Here is a 10,847-nt window from a genome sequence, read left to right as displayed (position 1 = left end):
GTAAGCATTGTCCATTGCACTTTTTGTACTAACCCACGGTCTATGTGAGAGTTCTATGTGGGCTTAGGTACGTGTCCATGGGCTTGCGTCAAGAGGCAGATATCATACAACCCATGGAAAGGATGACATCAAGTGGTGATCATCATCAAGATTGCCGTGTGCAAGTTCAAGTGGAGAATCACGAAGAGATCAAGTGCTTGAATATTGCCATGCATCGTGGTGTCAATGGACTTGTGAATATGTGCCTAAGAGTGGCTCACCCATAGTGGACTATGGGGGAGCAATCATCTAATCTTCATCGAGCCAACACAATCAAGAAAGGTGGTCCAACTTGAGGGAGTCAAGATCGTCTTCATCTAGCTCAAGTGGACCATGTGCAAGGCAAAGGTTTGCCCTTGATAGGTTTTCTATTTTACCGGTCTCGTGGTGGTAGTTGGGAGACCGAGTTATAGGATCGTTTGCCGTACTATCGAGGGGGGCTCTCAAGTTGGTAGCTTGATCGTATCGTTAGTAGAGAGCTCAAACCATTGCATCCTTACATCATGTTTGTTGGTTCTTGTTTGGTTATCTTTGTGAGTCTTAGAGATTATGGTCATCTTGATAACAAGCTTGAGTTCATCGAAAACGGAGTTCACATGCGTCTTCTATGATGTTTTCGGTGTTGGAGATTTTACCGGTCTTATCCGATGAAGGGTTCTCACCATTTTCTTATGGGACTTTTCTCATTTTCTTATTCTTGATATTTCTATCAATATTGTGTTATCCCATGTCGTTAGCTTTCCAACAAACTTGGTTTCGTTGAATTCGGAGTCCGTTTGCAAAAGTTGTGGCTGTTTTGGTAAAGGCTGCAGCGGTACTACCGCAACTAGAGCGGATGTATTTTTTTACTACCGCTCCAGAGTAGTACTACCGTGGCTCCTGAGCGGTAGTACCGCTCCGGACCAAAATCTCGTGTTTTGCTCAGCATAAGTAGGCACAGAAGTATTTTTTTAGTACCGCTCGCAAGCAGTAGTACCGCTACCATTTGCGGTAGTACCGTGAGGTCGAGCGGTAGTACCGTGAGGACGAGCGGTAGTACCGCTCCGGCGGTTCTAGTGGCCTTTTGCGTCCTCACTGTTGTTTTTCAAACGGGTACTACCGCCCTAGAGGTAGTACCGCTCCTTGGAGCAGTAGTACCGCTCTATGCGGGCTGTGAGCATAACGGTTGGATTTTCCCCACCTATAAAAGGGGGTCTTCTTCCCCATTGAACCTTATCCTTTGAGATTGTGTTCTTCCCCTATTCTTGACCTTCTTCGAGCTTGCTATCTCTCAATCACTCCAATGATTCTTGCTAGTTCTTGAGGGAAAAGAGAGAGGAGATCTAGATCCACGTTTCCACCAATCACTTTCTCCTCTTAGTGAGGGGAACCCCTTGGATCTAGATCTTGGATTCTTCGTGTTCTTCTTTCGTTCTTCCTCTCATTTTCCTCCGTAGCATTAGTTGCTTTGGTGGGATTTGGGAGAGAAGGACTTGGGCACTCCGTGTGCCTTTGCCATTGCATTTGGTGCATCGGTTTGAGTTCTCCACGCGATACGTGGAAGTTACAAGTTGAGAAGCTTATTACTCTTGGGTGCTTGGTGCCCTTGAGCTTGTTCCTCTGGGGTGCTTGGGCGCCCTAGACGGTTGGTGGTGTTCGGGGCTCAATCATTGTGGTGTAAAGCTCCGGGCAAGCGTCGGGGTCTCCAATTAGGTTGTGGAGATCGCCCCGAGCAATTTGACGGGTACCGGTGACGGGCCCCAAGGGTTGCCAAAGTGTACGGGTTCGGTGACCGCCCCCAAGGGTCGCCATTTGTACGGGTTCGGTGACCGCCCTCAAGGTTCCCTTAGTGGAATCACGGCATCTTGCATTGTGCGAGGGCGTGAGGAGATTACGGTGGCCCTAGTGGCTTCTTGGGGAGCATTGTGCCTCCACACCGCTCCAAACGGAGATTAGCATCCGCAAGGGTGTGAACTTCGGGATACATCATCGTCTCCGCGTGCCTCGGTTATCTCTTACCCGTGCCCTTTACTTATGCACTTCACTTTGTGATAGCCATATTGTTTTTTGTCATATATCTTGCTGTCACATAGTTGCTTATCTTGCTTAGCATAAGTTGTTGGTGCACATAGGTGAGCCTAGTTGTTGTAGGTTTTGTGCTTGACAAATTAACCGCTAGGTTTATTCCGCATTTGTTCAAGCCTCTACCGTAATTATTTTAAAATGCCTATTCACCCCCCCCCCTCTAGGCGACATCCACGATCTTTCAGCAGGAATGACAAACAAGCATGAATGAGTAGGCACATCAGGGCTGAAACAACTCCTACTCATGCTAGTGGGTTTCATCTATTTACTGTGGCAATGACAGGTCATGCAGAGGATAAGGGGTTCAACTACCGCAACATGTAACAGTTGAATCGTTGTGGTCCTAATGCGGTAAAAGAGAGCAGAGCGAGAGAGTGGGTTTGTATCGGAATGAACAAGCGGGTTTTGCTTGCCTGGCACTTCTGAAGATAGCATAGCTCTTCATTGGTGTCATCGAACTCATCGTCGAAACCACGTCTATCGAGAGGGGACAGATACCGGCAACATAGAAGGAAACACAATCAATGCAATGCATGATATGATGCATGATCATGACATGGCAAAATGAGTGTGTTGGGCTAATGCAACTATAACTAGATGGGTTTGAGCCATTTTGAACCAAAGGTTCAACCCCAAACTCACCTTATGGATTTAAATGGTGCTTTATCATGTTTTTCTATAAACAGTAGGTTTAAGTTGATTTAACATGCATGAAACCAGTGCAAATGGATAGATTGGATTTTTCTGATCATTTTTCATATATAAATTATTTCATTCTGAGTTACGGTTGAACTTATATGAATTTTAGAAGTTTATACTATTTTCTGGAATTTTCAGAATACGAATAATTCCAGAAAAAGGTTAACTGCGTCAGCATGACATTGTTGTGACGTCAGCAGGTCAACAGACCGGGTCCAGGTCAAACCTGACGTGTGGGGTCCACACGTCAGTGACTAACTAACTAACCTAAATTAATTAATGTTAAACTACTACTAACTAAAAATGTCAGTTGTGTTAATTAAACTTAATTAAAAACTAATCTAGGATTAGCTGGGCCAGGGCCCACTTGTCAGCAACATAGGGGAGGTCAAACCCCTGGTCAACAGGGCCTAACCAGCCGGCGGCTCGTCGCCGGTGGCAACAGGCGCGGCGGAGGGCTCGGGTTCGCTCTCCCGGCGCCCAAACGAGCGGCGGAGGGCACCCGCGGGGAGCTGGAGCTCTCCCACATACAGTGCAGTAAGCGGCAGCAGCTGGGGTGGCCGGAGTTGGGCACGGCGAGGTCATCCGCGGCGGCTGGAGTTCGGCCGGGGTCGGGTTTGGCGCTACGATGCGGGGAGAGCAAAAGGAGAGAGGGGAAACACAGTGGAGCTCACAGCGAAGGCGATGAGGTGGCCAGCGAGCTCGGGGATGCACCGGGGTCGGCGAATCAACGGCGACGATCTCCGATGGCCGAAGCTTCAAAACAAGGTCGGAGACGATGATACGGGCTTCTGACGTCGTGTTCGTTGGCGGAGAGCTTCAGGACGACGCGGCAGGGCCGATGGATGCGTCGGGGAGGCGAGGAGGTGGCTCAGGACGCGGCAGCGCTGACGATGGTGGCGGTCGGGTGTGTGAGAGGGGGAGGCGAGGGAGAGACGAAGGGGAAGAGTGAGGGGGTCATGGGGTCCAGAGCGGCGCCGAGGAGGGGCTTCGAGGCACCTCGGTGAGGTAGGCGAGCAGGGAGGAGTTGTGGCGCCTCGCGCGCACGTGCGCTGTCCCGCTTCTGCCTACTGGCAGAGGTTAGGGATGACTGGCAAGGTGGGTTGGTGGGCTGGGCCAACTAGGCCAGCTCCAGGTAAGACAGGTAGTCTCCCTGTCTCTCTCTCTCTTTTATTTCTCTTTTCTATTTTTCTGTTTTTCTGTTTTATTTTATTCCTTTGCCACTATTTTAAATTCAAAATGAATTCAAAAATTATGCCAAAGCTTCTGAAATATTTTATGTTGCACATGTGGACCTAGACAAATGCACATAAAATAATTCAGGGTTATTTGAAAATATATTCTATGTATTATGAATATACTTCCAAATTCAAATACAGTAATGATTGAAATTCAGTGCCCAAAATAAATCCTTAAAAATGTTCATTATTTTTGGTTTGGATCAAATATTTTGCCAAAAATATCAAACATTTATAAGAACATTTTTGGAAAACAATGAATGCATTTATTAAGTTGGACCTATTTGGATTTCAGGTGCTAGGGTTTGATCACCCCCATTTCAAGTTTCTTTCAAATTAAAACATGATGCACACATGAAGCTAGCCTAGTGCATTGCCAGAAGCTAGGGATGCGACATACTGCTATACATGCTTATCAAATTTTCTAACCCGTATATCCTTGGCATACTGGTCCATCGCCTGGGCGAGCCCGCCTTGAGCAGCTCGGATGTATGCATCCCCCGAATTGAAAGCATTAAATGCCTCTTCGGAAAAGATGTTATTGCGAAGTACGACCCGTCGGCGTCGGCGATTCATAGCACTCTCTACTTATCAATTCGTGGCAGAAAGCATATCCGCATCCTCTGTCGGAGGACAATCCGGCATCGGCCCCGGATCGGCCTCCTCTCCCGAAGCCGGTTCTGGAATCTGGCTGGTGGAGGCGTGATCAGCAGGATCTCCGGATATAGTCCGGCAACTCCTCTTTCTGCCATAACACAAAGGGCGCTGTTACATTTCAAACACAATAATTACAGAGAAGGTTTTTACCATACCTCTGTAACGGTGTTTCGGCCCTAACCGCCATCCTCTTAAGCCTGCCTGATTCAGATGCCCTTTGCCGACGAGCCCCCAGGGGCTCGGCGCCGCGTTTCGATGGTCGTCTCTGCAAATATGATATTTTAGGCATAAGGCATGGTATGAGAAAGGAGTCCTCTTCGGAGGACAAGGTTTCGCCTTTGCTTACACGCGATGCAGGTAGCAGTCCGGGATAATCGGCGACAATAGCCAACGAGGCGTCATCACAGCTGGCCTGATAAAATGTCCCGTTGACGAGCTCCATAGTAATATCCGGATCTTCTTAAAGTCTTGGATCGAAGGCCCTTTCGGGGTCCTCTGGCTGCGGGGAGGGGCTGTTGAATCCTTCTACGACCCTCCTTGGTTCCTGCTCAGAAATATCGAGATAAATAATCGTGACAAAGGACGCCAGAATGAATGGAGCGGGGGGAAGAGTGATGACTTACCCAGCTTGGGGGGGTTGCACATAGAAAACCCATCCCGCGGTTTAATATGAAGAAATTCTTCTTCTTCTCGTTTATACAAATCGGACAATATCCTCGCCAGAGCAGTGGCAGAGTCCGGACCTTTACGACCGCAGTGGGTGGCATCATCTTCCCCGTTGTAATTCCACATGGGCTTCCGCCGATATTGAAGCGGTTGCACTCCCCGCATTATGCATATTGCTATAACTTCGACTATTGTCAGCCCTGATTTGGCCAGTATCTTTATCCTGCTCATCAGGAAGTGTACTTCTCTGGTATCCTCCTCTTGGGGGCCCTGAGGGCGCCAACTTTAGCGTGCCTTCGGCGGAGCATTACTGAACTCAGGGAGACCCGTGCAGACTGGGTCCGGAAGGGGAACGTCGTCAACATAAAACCACTCCGAAGGCGAGTTTTCAGGTGCCTTCTTAGGAGTACCGGACAGGTATCCGGTCTCGGCGACGCGCCATACTTCGGCTCTGCCCACTTGACATATGGATCCCCCCTAGTTGTGAGGGACGAGGCAGAACAACTTTTTCCATAACCCGAAGTGAGCCTCGCAGCCCAGAAATAGTTCACAAAGGGCAACGTATCCCGCTATGTGCAGCACGAAGGCAGGGGTAAAGTTGTGCAGCTGGAGGCCATAGAACTCCAGGAGCCCGCGAAGAAATGGGTGGATTGGAAACCCGACGCCTCTTAACAGATGCGGGATGAGGCATATTCGCTCCCCCGGGGATGGATTAGGAGATCTCTCCGCTTGCTCCCCGCCATTATAGGTGGCTAGTCCGGCTCGGATAGGAACCATGAACGCCAGTGGAAGAAACCCTTGGGTCTGTAAATCTATCAAATGGCTTTGAGGAACTGAACACTCTTCCCAGTCGCCTGGCTTGGAGCGAAGGGAACGGGAAGAGGAGCTGCGGCGACCGGCCATGTTGGAATGGTTTTTTCCGAAGCGCTTTGTTGGATGCTTGCTCGAGGGAAGAAGGTGAGGTTTGGATCTGAGGATCCCCGTCCCTTCAAATAGACGGTTTGCTTGCAGGGCTGGGGTGGCAAATGCAAAAATGCCTCAGCTCCTCGTATTCGCTCAACACGTGGAGATGGCCATTATTGAAGCACAGAAGCCGAGGAGTACAACATTGATGGGAAGTCGGGCACTGTTCGTTGTGATAGGTACTTTGGATTATTCGGAGATGGAACCCGCCTTGCAATGTCGAAGACAAACTGCGCACTGGACTCATCGTCATTGAAGCCTGGTTCAGGGGCTACTGAGGGAGTCCTGGATTAGGGGGTATCCGGACAGCCGGACTATATACTTTGTCCGGACTATTGGAGCGTGAAGATACAAGACTCAAGACTTCGTCCCGTGTTCGGATGGGACTCTCCTTTGCGTGGAAGACAAGCTTGGCGATCCGGGTAATAGATCTCCTTCTTTGTAACCAACTCTGTGTAAACCCTAGCCCCCTCCGGTGTCTATATAAACCGGAGGGTTTAGCCCTTAGAGGCACAATCATAATCATCATAGGCTAGCTCTTAGGGTTTAGCCTCTACGATCTCGTGGTAGATCAACTCTTGTAATACCCATATCATCAATATCAATCAAGCAGAAAGTAGGGTTTACCTCCGGCAAGAGGGCCCGAACCTAGGTAAAACATCATGTCCCTTGCCTCCTGTCACCATTGGCCTTAGACGTACAGATCGGGACCCCCTACCCGAGATCCGCCGGTTTTGACACCGACAGTAACCTCATAGAATCGAGAACTTGTCAAGAGCACATTGGTTTGTGGTCTTTCAATTCAGCTAGGAACTTCTGTCATAAGCAGTTCACGGTACTTGGAAGAAGGATATACTACGATCCTCGAGGACTAATGCAAAGGTTACTAATATCTTAAAGGAATGATCAAACACTATCAACATAAAGTAAGTAGGGTGAATCTCGGGTTCAAAACCCCAGGAATAGAATACTTACTAACTAAATTGCATCACGAGATGCTTTCGAGTAAGATGGCCAGAATGATCACACCGGGAACACAAAACATGGCTAGATTGCTAGGTGATACTCTAGACACCTAGGGTCATAATAATAGCTCCAACATAAATGCCGAGGCAGTAAAGTACCTCAACTCAGCAATTAGTGTGATAAACCTAGCCTAAAGGAGCATCAAAACCAGAGGGAAATGATTTTGCAAATGCATCAGATTGTTTAGAAACCTAGGATGACTTGGACAGCATAACGACTGTAAATGCTCAAAAAGATTTGAAACATACTGCAAGAATGGTGGCATAACCACTCAATCATCATAATATCAAGGTTTTGAGATCAACTATCAATACACGGAGATAGTAGGAAATGAACTGAGGCTTGAATTCATCATTCCTATAAGTCTACAGATTAGTAACACGTGATCCTGATAGAAAGAAGAGAAACTCTAGTTCCTTAACCCGGTAGGAAAGATAGGATGACTCGGATCAGAAGGCATAAGGTATAAGGAGTAAAAAGAGCCTTACGTTCCATCCCACAATCAATTCCCATATATAACTAAAGAGTTTCTAGACTCAACTTCGACCAGTTTGGCTTGGTAATCCGACAGGCAGTCAGGCTCTGATACCAAAGCTGTCAAGACCCCGATCCTAAGCCACATCGATCTAGCATGTAACACATCATATGACTTTGCAGCCTCACGCACGGTATTCCCATGGGTGCCACCTTACCTAGCCCGGGACCATTTGCACCTTTTGGCTCACGTATATGATAGTGTTGCTAGCATCCATATGTCAGAAAACCCGGGCCGACATGACTAGTCGTGAACCCAAAGTGGCACCAACTTACAGGGACAGACATACATGACCCAGCAACGAACGTGTCGGTCACCAGCGAGTGAATTAGGGCTGTAGAAACTGGGCTAGCAGGACTCCGGGAATTCGAGCTGTAGCAGGCTAAGAGGACTCCGAAAGACACCGCGCGACATTTCCCTGAAGAGACAGACACAGGATCGAAGAAGGACACATGCCGACCAGTCTAAGTGTTCTGGAGTAGTAACAACTGGGCTAATAGGACTCCGGTAAACCGGGCTGTAGCAGGCTACCATGGCTCGGTGGAAGCACTAGACTACATTTCCCCAGAAGAGAGGCTACCAAGGATAAACAACTAGATTGTCAGATCCCACACATACCAAGCATTTCAAATCATACACACAATATGCTCGATATGTCCAAATACAACATGGCATCACAACATAACTCTATGACTCAAGTATTTATTCATTAGGCTCCGAGGAGCCAAGTATTACAAACATGGGTCTGATGACCCAGCATTCAAGTCATACAAGCGACAAGCACAAGCGGAAGCTTAACTTGTCTGAGTACAGACAACTACAAAAGAAAAGGCTAAGAAGCCTGACTATCTACAAGACCCTGCCGAGGGCACAAGATCGTAGCTGAGGTATCAAGCTAAACATCGGAGTCCACTCGGAACTACTAGTGACACCGAGGTCTCTGCAAAAACATAAAATAAGAAAACGTGAGTACAAATGTACCCAGCAAGACTTACATCGGAACTAACTACATATGCACCGGTATCAACAAAAGGGGTGGTGGAGTTTAACTGCAGCAAGCCAGCTTTAACTCGGTGGTTATCCTAACTACAACTGCTTGTAACTCTTTTGAGGTGGCACACACGAGTCCACATATTCACCATATCAATACACCACTATGGATCCGCTCCCGTCTCCCTAAGATAATGCCATCCATAGAACTCACGCTTATCTGCGCATTTTAGAGTATCCACTTTCACTTGTGTATGAACTATTATAGGCAACCTAGAAGTCCTTTACCACAGACACGGCTATTCGAATAGATCATTTATAACCCTGCAGGGGTGTACTTCTTCACACATGCTCTCACCACTTACCGTTGTTTACACGACATGTACTCGGCAACCTTCAAGCGGAAGCCCAGCGAGGGTGTCGGCCACGGCCTACCTAAACACTCGAGTGTCTAGTCCAGGTTTATGGCCTATTCAAGTTCCATCTGCAGGGAGTCTTGCCGAGGTTTTCACATACGGCCCCGAACAATGTGTATAGGGTTCCGCGACACCAAACGGGCGCCCGACATACCCGGCCACGAGCCTACTGCATCACAGCCCACCCCTCGGTCAGCGCTGCGCATGGCCTCCAGCATGCTACAAACACCAGAAACTACTTGCAACTCCTAGACAGAGGACAAGGGTGGTTAAGAAGCCGAGAGAGTCAATTAAGGAGCCCAATGCGTGGTAGTAGCTGTTCATGGATCACAAACACAAAACTCAGTTCCTAAGGACGGCTTCAATGAGCCAACCCACCATGTACTCCTACATGGCCTCTCACCGCTACCTTTATCAAATCGTGTTCACACACTTTGCTCACACATAGTAGGACATATTTACACACCTACGATTCAACCCGATGAATCAGACCTGACTCAACTCTAAGTTGTAGCAGGCATGACAAACAAGCATGAATGAGTAGGCACATCAGGGCTCAAACAACTCCTACTCATGCTAGTGGGTTTCATCTATTTACTGTGGCAATGACAGGTCATTGTCGTGGGGAACGAGCACCTATGGGGTAGGGCCCCTTTTCGGTCCGGCAGGGAGCGGAGGGCGCACGAAGAGCAGATCGAGGTCGAGCACGCGAGGGATTTTACCCAACTTCGGAGCTCTCCGGAGAGATAAAACTCCTACTGCTGCTTTGTGTTATTATTCTGTTCTTGCATGGGTGTGTTGTAGTTTCGAATGAGTCGAACCCCTTCTACGTCCGCATGGGCCTCCTTTTTATAGTCTAAAGGGGTCACCGACAGGTGGCAACGCAGAGAGAGGGGTAAAAAAGTAAAAACGTGGGTTGGTACAACCGCTATCAATAGTGCCCCCTACCTAACTCTGACGGCAGGGGACAAGGGCATTTAATGCCCGTCCGGTCGCTCCAACAGTGCCGGAAGCGACCGTTAGGGGCGCCACCGATCGCCACGATGGCCTCCTAGTCATCTTCACTTGCCACCTCGCACCGTTGGGCTTCACAGCTACCCGCCACGTGCACCAGGAGCGATCCTGCGGCGACACGTCGTCGGATGTGCTGGAGCGTGGGCGCAGAGCGGTGGCTTCACCGCGGCAAGTGCCTTGCCGCGGTCGTTGACTTGTCGCACTCGGAAGCTCGTCGCTCGCTGGGTCTTGCCGGGACGCGCAGCGCGTCGTGGCAAGTCTCTTGCAATGCCTTGGTTGGCCTTCCCGGCAAGCTCCTCTTGCCGGGGTCTTGTCTTTCCCGGCAAGCTCCTCTTGCCGGGGCCTTGTCTTCATAGTTAACACTTTGTTCTTGAATGGCAGAAAATAGGAATGACGAAGGGTCTTGGTGGACGCCCGGCAAGCCTTGCCGCGGGACGCTGCGACTGCCCGTGCACAAGTTCGGGGTACTAAGGTACCCCTACTTTAGTACACCGACAGGAGCCCCCGGGCCTGGGCCATACACGGTGCCGAGCGCTGTTG

This window comes from Triticum dicoccoides, chromosome 6B (genome assembly GCF_002162155.2).
Source record: "Triticum dicoccoides isolate Atlit2015 ecotype Zavitan chromosome 6B, WEW_v2.0, whole genome shotgun sequence".
Classification (NCBI taxonomy): domain Eukaryota; kingdom Viridiplantae; phylum Streptophyta; class Magnoliopsida; order Poales; family Poaceae; genus Triticum; species Triticum dicoccoides.
The sequence above is the reverse complement of the archived record's forward strand: the minus strand, read 5'-3'. Positions refer to the sequence as shown.